Raw genomic sequence first — 9,493 nt, forward strand, 5'->3', positions numbered from 1 at the left:
AAGCAAACGGCAACTCACTATAATATTCTTGCCTGGAGAAACCCATGGACAGAGGAGCCTGGTGGGCTATGGTCCATGGGATCACAGACTTGGACACGACTCAGAGACTGAACAACAACAATTCTATCTTCTACACATTGTGAAATACGAAATATAGCCAGTGGACTTCAAGGAAGACAGAACGAAGCCAAAAAGGGTTCAAATGGGGATAAATGAAGTGAACACAGACACAGAAGCCTTTCTGTGTTAGACTTCCGCTTTTTTCTCAGTAATGTTCTGTCTTAGAAGACATGGTTGATCAAACATTCTTTTTATGTTAGGATATAGATTGATTAAGTGCAGAAGTACCAGCACCAGGGGTAGAGGTCTAGAGGCAGAGCTCCCCTTTAAGCCCAGAAGACAAGCACTGTTTCATAAAATGTGCAGCAAACTTATGAAAGATATGAAAATGGTTTAGTTCAACATCCATTAAATGCCTTTGGGTCATGCACCATTGCTGGTGCAAATGTAACCAGAACTGAAGCACAACTTCACACCATTTGGGAATCTGGTGGATAGAGCATGTTGCTATGACACAGTAACCACCATCAGAAAGGCATCCATTGGGTAGTGTACATGTGTGTGCACACCACATGTGCATCAGGGAGGACTGGCGGATACTACTGGTCTTCAGGAAAGACTTTTTGGAACAGGTGACATGAGACGTGAGTCCTGAAAAAGTGGAAGTTGGCCAGACAATGAACGCAGAAGATGGAGAAAGAGAATTCCAGGCAGAGGTCCAGTAGGAGCCAAGATAAGGAGGCAAGGGCAGCATCATGGTGTGGTAAGTCTGTAGGAAGTTCAGTTTTGCAAGAAAATAAAGTTGTGGTGTTGGAGAAGACTCTTGAGAGTCCCTTGGAGAGCAAGGTGATCAATCCAATCGATGCTGCAAGACATCAACTCTGAATATTCATTGCAAGGACTGATACTGAAGCTGAAGCTCCAGTACTTTGGCCACAGATTGAGGGCAGGAGGAGAAGGGGGTGACAGAGGATGAGATGGTTGGATGGCACCACCAACTCAACGGACATGAGTTTGAGCAAGCTCTGGGAGATAGTGAAAGTCAGGGAAGCCTGGTGTGCTGTAGTCCATGGGGTCGCAAAGAGTTGAACACAACTTAGCAACTGAACAACAATGCAGCAGGAAGGTGGGAAGGGACTGAAGAAAGTTTGGCCTTTGTCAGGTCATTAAAAATGGCCAGCAGCCTGGGGAGGTGCTGGAGAGAAGGGCACTGTGGCAAGTTGCCTGGCTGAGTGCTGAGGACTTGTGGGATAGGACTGCCCAAAGGGAGCTAAGTGATCTTGGGAACAGTGCATGACTCTGGGCACCATGTGAGATGAGCTCCGCCGTGTTCCAAGGGCTGAGGTCTTCTGGCTTTGGGACATTGAATTCAGCCTGCCCTGTCTCCTCCTGTGGTAATGGGGCAGGAGGAGGGTGGTGAGGTCTGTGGAAATGGTATATAAGCAGCAGAGACTGCATTTCAGTACAGGCAAGCCAACACCAGAATTATATATCTGCAACCCTCCATGGAGAGGCTCAAAAGTATTTTGAGAAATTCTGGTACAGCACCTTTAAACGTGAACAGAAAGATCACCTCTTCAATCTGAGATACTTACCTTGGGACACAACACAGCTACTCCTTCAGAATAGGGCTTTGTCCCCAAGAGGGAGGCGCTGAGTTTTCTCGGGAGGGACACAAACGGATTCTGACTTGAGGGCCCATGGTAAGTAGGCCCAGCAGCAACATGGACAATGGTTTGAAAGGCGTACAAAACTAGTGTGAAAGACCAGGCAGGAGAAGGTGCAGTCAGTCACTCAGGACTGCCCATGGTCATCCCCCAGCCTGTGGTTGCAGCTCAGAAGACCATGGGCGCTGGGAAGCTGCTGTAAGGGTTGGACCAGGGGTCCAGGGGGAGTGGAAAGCAAGCAGTCTCCAGTCTACCCGGGCCCTGGGAGCTCCATGCCAGCCACGGGCTGCTACATGGCAATGCAGGCCTCCTGTTTTTAAGAGTAGCTGTAAATCCAAGTGATAACTCAGCCTTTCTAATGATTAACTCAATTTCTGTAGACCTGTGTTCAGGCCAACATATGTCTGCCAGCTAGAAATGGCGCACTGGCCATCACTGTACCACTTCTGGACTGCAAAGCAGAAGCGGGTCACAGTGACTGGAGCTGAGGTTTAAGGGATTTCACAGCACCAGCACTAGGACTCGGTGACTGTCTGGATGTGGGGGGCTGGTGGGTGCTGGAGGAGTCTGGCGACCCTGGGAGGTCCCTGCTTTAGCCCCCTGGTGAATGGTGGCGCCATCACATAAGACAGGGGACAGGTTTTTGCTGAGGATGAAACAGGTATGGGGTGGATGATTAAAAACTAAAATCGCTTTTGGACTTATTGTGGGTTTTCTACCTCAAGAGCATGGATCAGCCCACTAGATTGGAGGGAACTAGCTGAAGCTACAATCTGGGACTTTGAACTGGTGCAAGTGGAAGCCATGGTAAAATGGTAACTCAAACACTCCTCATAGAGCTCAATATGGGTGAGACCTGAGCCCCAGGAAACCCCATGAGGTAGTGGAGTTGCCAGGGAGGCAGAAGGCAAACCAGGAGGAGATGGCAACTAGGGAAGAAGAAAAAAAGGAAAGATCCATACCCAGTCCTGCAGAAAGGTCTACAGGACATCCTCAGATCCTTCAGGAATTATGGTGTCTCAATGGGGAAAAAATGGAAACAGTGACAGACTATTTGCTTGGGCTCCAAAAATCACTGCAGATGGTGACTGCAGCCATGAAATTAAAAGACCCTCGCTCCTTGGAAGAAAAGCCACGATAAACCTAGACAGCATATTGAAAAGCAGAGACATCACTTTGCCGATAAGGGTCCATATAGTCAAAGCTATGATTTTTTCAGTAGTCATGTATGGTTGGACCATAAAGTAGGCTGAGTGCCAAAGAACTGACACATTTGAGCTGTGGTGTTGGAGAAGACTCTGAGCCCCTTGCACATCAAGGAGATCAAACCAGTCAATCCTAAAGGAAATCAACCCTGAATATTCATTGGAAGGACTGATACTGAAGCTGAAGTTCTAATACTTTGGCCACCTGATGTCAAAGAGCCGACTCACTGGAAAAGACCCTGATGCTGGGAAAGATTGAGGGCAGGAAAAGAAGGGGGTGACAGAGGATGAAATGGTTGGATGGCATCCTCAACTCAATGGACATGAGTTTGAGCAAACTCTGGGAGATGGTAAAGGACAGGGAAGCCTGGCATGCCGCAGTCCATGGGGTCGCGAAGAGTTGGACACAACTGAGCGACTGAACAACTCCTACTGTGGGGAGACTGGCCAGGTTGCAGAGTTGAGAGAAGGGGAGCCTGAGGAAGGGTTAACTCACTTAAGAAGACCTGGATACACAGGTGGTCACTGTAGCTGAGTTGGGGATGCAGGAACAAGGGAGGTTATGATGCTTTTAAAATACCATTAACATGTACATCCGTGGCTGATTCATGTCAATGTATGGCAAAACCACCACTATACTGTAAAGTAATTAGCCTCCAATTAAAATAAATAAATTATTTTTTTTAAAAAGAGTTCATAGGGAGTCATGAGGCACTGTCATATGTGTCTCTGTCTCTCTGATCTTAAGTCCCTGCCCATCCCCTGATTTTTCTTCTATTATTCTACCGTATTCCAACTCTATCAGAGCATAGTTATATTTGCTTTCTGTCTGTCTGCTTCCACAAGAAAGACTGTTTCAGGAGAGCAGGGACCTGCTATCTTTACCACACATCAGGGCCTAACAAAGTGCCTGGACACAACAGGTGCTTAAGATTTCTTGGATGTGGGTAACTGTGGAAAAGTCTGTGGGAAGGAAATGCGGTAGGACATGCAGAGACATCAATCCAGTGACTCCTGTTTTCCCAGCAGAATGGGTCATTAGTCACCTGCCAAAGGGGAAGGAGGGTAGGGAAGAGATCTCCTATGGTCAAGAAGAGTTGTGATGGGAGGACCAATCTGCAACCCGGAAGAAAGGAGCCTGCGGTGCAGAGACACTGAGATGCTGATTTCAAAAGCTGAGCAACTCTGGGTGAGGGCAAGACCCGGATGTAGAGGACCCAGTAGCAAGAGTGGGTGGAGATCCCTGGAGTTGAGATGGTCAAAGAAGCAGACATGGGAGCATCTTCTATGTGAACTGTGGGACTAGGGGAGGAGAGAAAGCCCACGGGACAGTCATCCATGCTGTGGGAGACGGACTGGTTGGCAGAGGACGGCTACAGAGATGGTAGCTAGGGCCTGACTGGGTCCCCACCTCATTTTCAACTCTGCCACCTCAAACAATCTCTGACTAGTATTTGGTTACTGACATGTGGAACTGAAAATTACTGTCCTTTAGAGACTGACTCATTTCTGTCCTTTTAAAATTACACTAATAAGTGAAGTTCATGGGAGATGAAATTTTCTGCATAGATCCATTTTTTAAAGAATAAAAAAAAGAAAGATGACATCTTGCTGACCTTCTAATTGCCCTGCACTGTACAATATTTTTGAACCACATTTCAAGCAAGAATCAAAACTCAGAGTTGAAAGAAACCTTACATGATTTCAGCTAACACCTTCATTTGCATGCCTGAAGAAAATTTTCGCTGAAATATTGCAAACAGCCCATAATTACTGATTTAGATATGCAGACAGCACTGAAGGTATCTTCAATTTCTGAAGTGTGCTTTAGATATACAGATTAGCAACACTTATATTTTTCCCAGTTATCAGTGTTCAACTTTCGATATAAAATCTCCAAAGTATAAAATTACAACATGGATTGCTCCTGAACAGTTCAGAGGGGTAAACTGCTTCCTGGCTTGAAAGAGGAAGTCAAATCTTCAAACACCTTTTTATGTTGATGCTAAATATAAGAATATAAATATAAAAATGCTCCCTGAGAAGTAGTCAAAGCAAGACACAGCAGCATTAGAGATTTCTCAAGAGAGACATAGGCGAAGATTATTTTTCGTTCATTAAAACAGTAAAACCTTTGAGAGCATCTTCCATGATACCTGAAGGTGGAGTGCTGCCTTATGTAATAGAAGTCGTCCCTCCGCACTCAGTTTGTAAGCAAATTAAACACCCAGTTCCCCCAGAATTTCTGAGTACTTTCACCTTACCTGTAGGCACTAATCAGTATTGCAAGTCCCACTGCGACAGGCGATTAAAAAAAAAAAAAAAAAAAGCAAAGATCTGCTCCACAGGGTTAAATCGGAGGCAGGAAACCAAAGGCTCTCCCCCAAACCACCCGTTACCCCCTCTCTGCTCAGGCAGCGGTAACAAGTAGGAGTCCGTAGGAGTCCTCCGTAAGAGGAGGTGCGGCAGTAAAGTACGGGGTAGGGGACGCCCGCGAGTACCTGTGTACCCCAAGTTCAGGGTCAGGGGCGCCCGACAGGACGGACCGGCAGCAGCCACGGCGGCCCCAGAACTCCCGGTCGCGGGCACACCTGGATGCCACCGCACACGCGGCCCCTTGGCTCCCCGCCCGAGTCCCACCCCGGCTCCCGGCGGGGCCGGGCGCGCACGCCGCCGTGGTCGAGGCAGCGCGGTCGGGCGAGACTGAGAAAGTTCCTCCGCCCGACGCCAGCGCCCCCGGGCCCCGCTCGCCCCGCAGCCTCCCAGCCGGGCGCAAGGTCACGACGCGGAGCCTGCGGCGCGCGGAGCTCCGGGACCGTCCCCGGCGCGGCGGGCAGCCCCGGCCGCTCCCCTCCCGCCCCTCGGGCGCCCGGGATCGGCCGCGGGCGCGCAGCCCCGTACTCACCTCCCCTCGCTCGGGATCCCCAGGTGGCGGCCGTGGGGCGCGGCGCGGCCGGAGCCGGAGCCGGAGCCGGGTGTTGGCGGGGCGGGGGAAGTCGGGGGAGGAAGAGCGGCGAGGAGTGAGGCGGCGGCGCCTGCACAAGCCGCGCAGCCTGGCAACCCTGCAGCGCGAGCCGCCGGCCACGGCGGCGGGGGCTTTATCGGCGGCCCGCGCGGCCCCCGCCCCTTCCTGCCGCCCCCGCCCCCGGCCCGCCCCGCCCCGCCTTCCCGCCGCCTTCTTTGTGTGCCGGCGGCCGCCGCGTCCCCGCGCCCGCACTCCGGGGCGCCCCCGCTGCCGCCGCCGTCCCGCCGAGGCCGCCCCCCGCGGGTTCCCGTCCCGGGGCTGCGCCGGAAAGCGCCGGGAGACGCGCCGACCCCGAGGTGCGGCGCCAGCCCGGGCCGTGCTGCACGTGGGTCGCCGGGCTCGGCGGGGGGTGTGGGAGGCGGGGAGGGACCCGAGGACTCGCGGCGCGTCCCTGGGACGCCGGGCGAGTCGTCTGGGCTTGTTCTCCCACCCCCCACCCCCCAGCCCGCCCCGGGAAAGACGGGGTGGGACGCCCCGGGAGAGTGCCTACCGTTCCGGGTGATGGGATGAACGGTGCCAGGTCGCGGCTGGGGAGGGACAGATCGCCGGGTGCCCCAGAGCCGACTTCTCCCGGCCTCGGGGACAGAGGAGCGGCCGCTGGTCGCCCTAGGCAATAGGCAGATGAGGGAATCCAGAAAACTGGATTCCTGCTTGTGGTGACAGCGTCAGGTACCCGCAGATCCCAGGGCATCCGGCCCTTCCCAACCGGCTACTACCGCCGATGGGACCTTGTGCGCCGCAGAAAGGCACAGACCCCAGAGGCTGGCGACAAACCACTGTCCCGCTTCCAGCTGTGTTACCCAGATCTCCCGTATTCAGCCCTCCTTTGCGTCAACTTAGGTTCGTGGGTACCCAACTTTAATGACATATAATTTATGTCGCCCTTAAACAGTGCGGAATCCTCATAACCAGGCCCACGGCCCCAGCTGTGAGGGGAAAAAAAAAAATGTAAATCTGAAACACATCCTTGAACTAAGCTTGCACGTACAGATGAGAGCAGCTTGGACTCTTAGAAGGGTTTTCACAGCCTCTCATAGAGGGAAACTATCTATGGGAGGTTTGGTCCTGAAACAAAAAGGAAACAGTTCACAAAGAGAAAACGCCTTTCACTGCTTTACTCTCATGTCTAGTATTTATATTCAGTTATATGCAGGATACAAATCCTTTTTCCTTGTTCCCTCTACCTGAAATGCTTTTTTTTCTCCCCATGGTCTTCCTCATGACTACTTCCTTTTACCTCGGGTTGCAACTCAAATGTCACCATCTCTAGAAAACCTTTCCTGGTCACTTGAGCTAAAGCCACTTCCTTCTTTCTCCAACCCATTACATTCTTCATAACTCTCATCATGATTTTTTTTCACCTGTTTCTTGGCTAGTTTTTTCCCCCATCCTTTCTCATTGGAATATATACTCCCAGAAAGCATGGAAGAGAAACCAGTTGAATGTGCTTTCTAACTCACCTAGTTCTTGTGCCTGGAGTCAGCACTCCATCAAAGTAGTTGCTCAATAACTATGCTTTGACTAGTGGGTGGACAATGCCAAATGACTATTAGCAAGGTTAGGTATTGCTCCAGGGACAGGGTTATCGCTTGGTCTCATCTGGCAGGGTGAGCTGGAGCTAGGAACAATGAGATGGAGGTGGAAGAGGCTAGAGGAGAAAGCCCAGAGGTGGAGAAACTGGAATTAATGTCTTCCAGATAGGAGTCATCTGGGGCACCGGGGGAGAAACAAACGAGAACCAAGATGTAGGTGAAGCCAGCTTATGAAAGCCTGCCTGATTCCCCCCATCCATTTCTATCTCCATCACTTTTGAAAACATTTTACTTATTTTTGGCTGCACTGGGTCTTTGCTGTTGTGTGTGGGCTTTCTCCACTTGTGGCGAGTGTGGGCCACGTCCTAGTGTCAATGCACCGGCTTCGCATTGCGGTGGCTTCTCTTGTTGCAGAGCACGGGCTCGAGGGCTCGCGGGCTTCAGGGGTTGTAGCTCGTGGGGTCAGTATTTGTGGCATACTGGCTTAGTTGTTCCCGTGGCATGTGGAATCTTCCTGGACCAGGGATCGAACCCGTGTCCCCTGCATTGACAGGTGGATTCTTCTCTGCTTACTCCATCACGTTTTTAAATTGAACACTTTTATTGAGATAATTGTGAGTTCACATTGCAGCTGTAGGAAATAACAGGAAGGTTCCTTGTATGCTTTGTCCTATTTGCTCCAAGGGTAGCATTTTGTGAAACTACTGTATAACATCACAATCAGGATATTAACATGGATAGTTTGATTCATGTCTCAAACACTTTGGTAACTACTTTCAATTTCAAATTTTTAGTAAAATTACTCTGATTTTTGAAAGAAATGAAAAAATATTATTTTAAAGGCTTTCCGTTTCTTGTTTTAATGGAATCAACTTTTTTTTTTAAAGTGAAAAATGTTTTATTTTCCCACTTAGAACATAGTGAGGGTTCAGATTCTTCATCTATAAAAGACAGTCCGAAATCTTTGGAACTTGTTTCTGACCATTCACTTCCCCGTTCTATCCAGTACTGTCGAAGGAACGTTTTGAGCAATACTGTACATGACTTGTCAATTCTGAAATCAGACAGGATGCAGTGTTAACTAATATGCTGAACTATGCCTAGCCACTAATGGGCCTTTCTCTCTCCTTGGACGTTGGATGAGACTGCCAATGAGTGCCTTCCAGAGGGAAGTAACTCAAGACAAAGACCCATTCTGCCAGTGCGATATGCTGGGAATATCAACTATGCTTGCTACAGAATGTGCATGGAGGCTGCTGGCCAGTCTCCCCAGTGCCAGCAAGAGGACATAGGTACAGTCTCCAAAGATTTCCGTGACACTCAAGTGACCAGGCCCGTTGACACCCATCATTAGGGGCTGCCCCAAAGAAGCTGTTTGTTCCTACCTCACTTGGTGCCCACAAGCAGCAGTTCCTCTGGCGTTTGACCCTCACTGAAATGGATTTTTCATTGGTGTGCATTTTCAATCAGCATTTCCCTCCTGTCTCTAACCTCTGTTTTGTTTGAAAAATCCAAATCGTTTAACGCTCCTACCCACTTCTTTTTTTACGACTTCACATTCATAGCAGGATTTCATTTTGTCCTTCAATTGTGTGGCTTGCCTTAATCCTCTGATAGAGCTTTAAATTGTTTATGCCTTAAAAAAAAAAAAAAAAAATTTTTTTTTCAAGTGACCTGGAGTTTAGCCAGCTCCAGCCAGTCTCTGAGTTTGGCTTTGTGTCCATAAGCCACAGTTGGGAGAAACGCAAGAAAATGCCCAAACAGAATAAAACAAATGATCTATTTAGTCTCGTTTCCTCTCTTGGAAGAGGTCCAGCTTTGAGTGCTTTGGAAGAAGATGAAAATCACCCCCCCACCCCACCCCACCTCCACCGTTCCCTCAAACACCCAAACAGTATGACCTTGTATTTAAATAAAAACTACCCTTAGCTCCCAATGGGTGATGGTGTTTTGTCTCGAAAACTACTGATGTTTCTATAATAAGATAATAATGGTTGCTCCTCT

At 49.7% G+C, this 9,493-nt stretch overlaps 1 protein-coding gene across 2 annotated transcripts in view; it reads right to left on the minus strand.

Moving 5' to 3' along the window:
* Positions 1-6,469, minus strand: part of SERPINE2 (serpin family E member 2) — a 64,136-nt gene extending 57,667 nt beyond the window's left edge. Inside the window, exon 1 of one of the 2 annotated variants that reach the window (XM_020877722.2) lies at positions 6,448-6,469. The gene's annotated coding sequence lies outside the window, so the exon portion shown is untranslated. Of the gene's footprint in view, positions 1-5,837; positions 6,195-6,447 lie in introns of those variants that run through there. The other variant, XM_070458708.1, reaches the window with a different exon arrangement.
* Between the last annotated feature and the right edge of the window lie 3,024 nt (positions 6,470-9,493).

This window comes from Odocoileus virginianus, chromosome 30 (genome assembly GCF_023699985.2).
Source record: "Odocoileus virginianus isolate 20LAN1187 ecotype Illinois chromosome 30, Ovbor_1.2, whole genome shotgun sequence".
Lineage (NCBI taxonomy): Eukaryota > Metazoa > Chordata > Mammalia > Artiodactyla > Cervidae > Odocoileus > Odocoileus virginianus.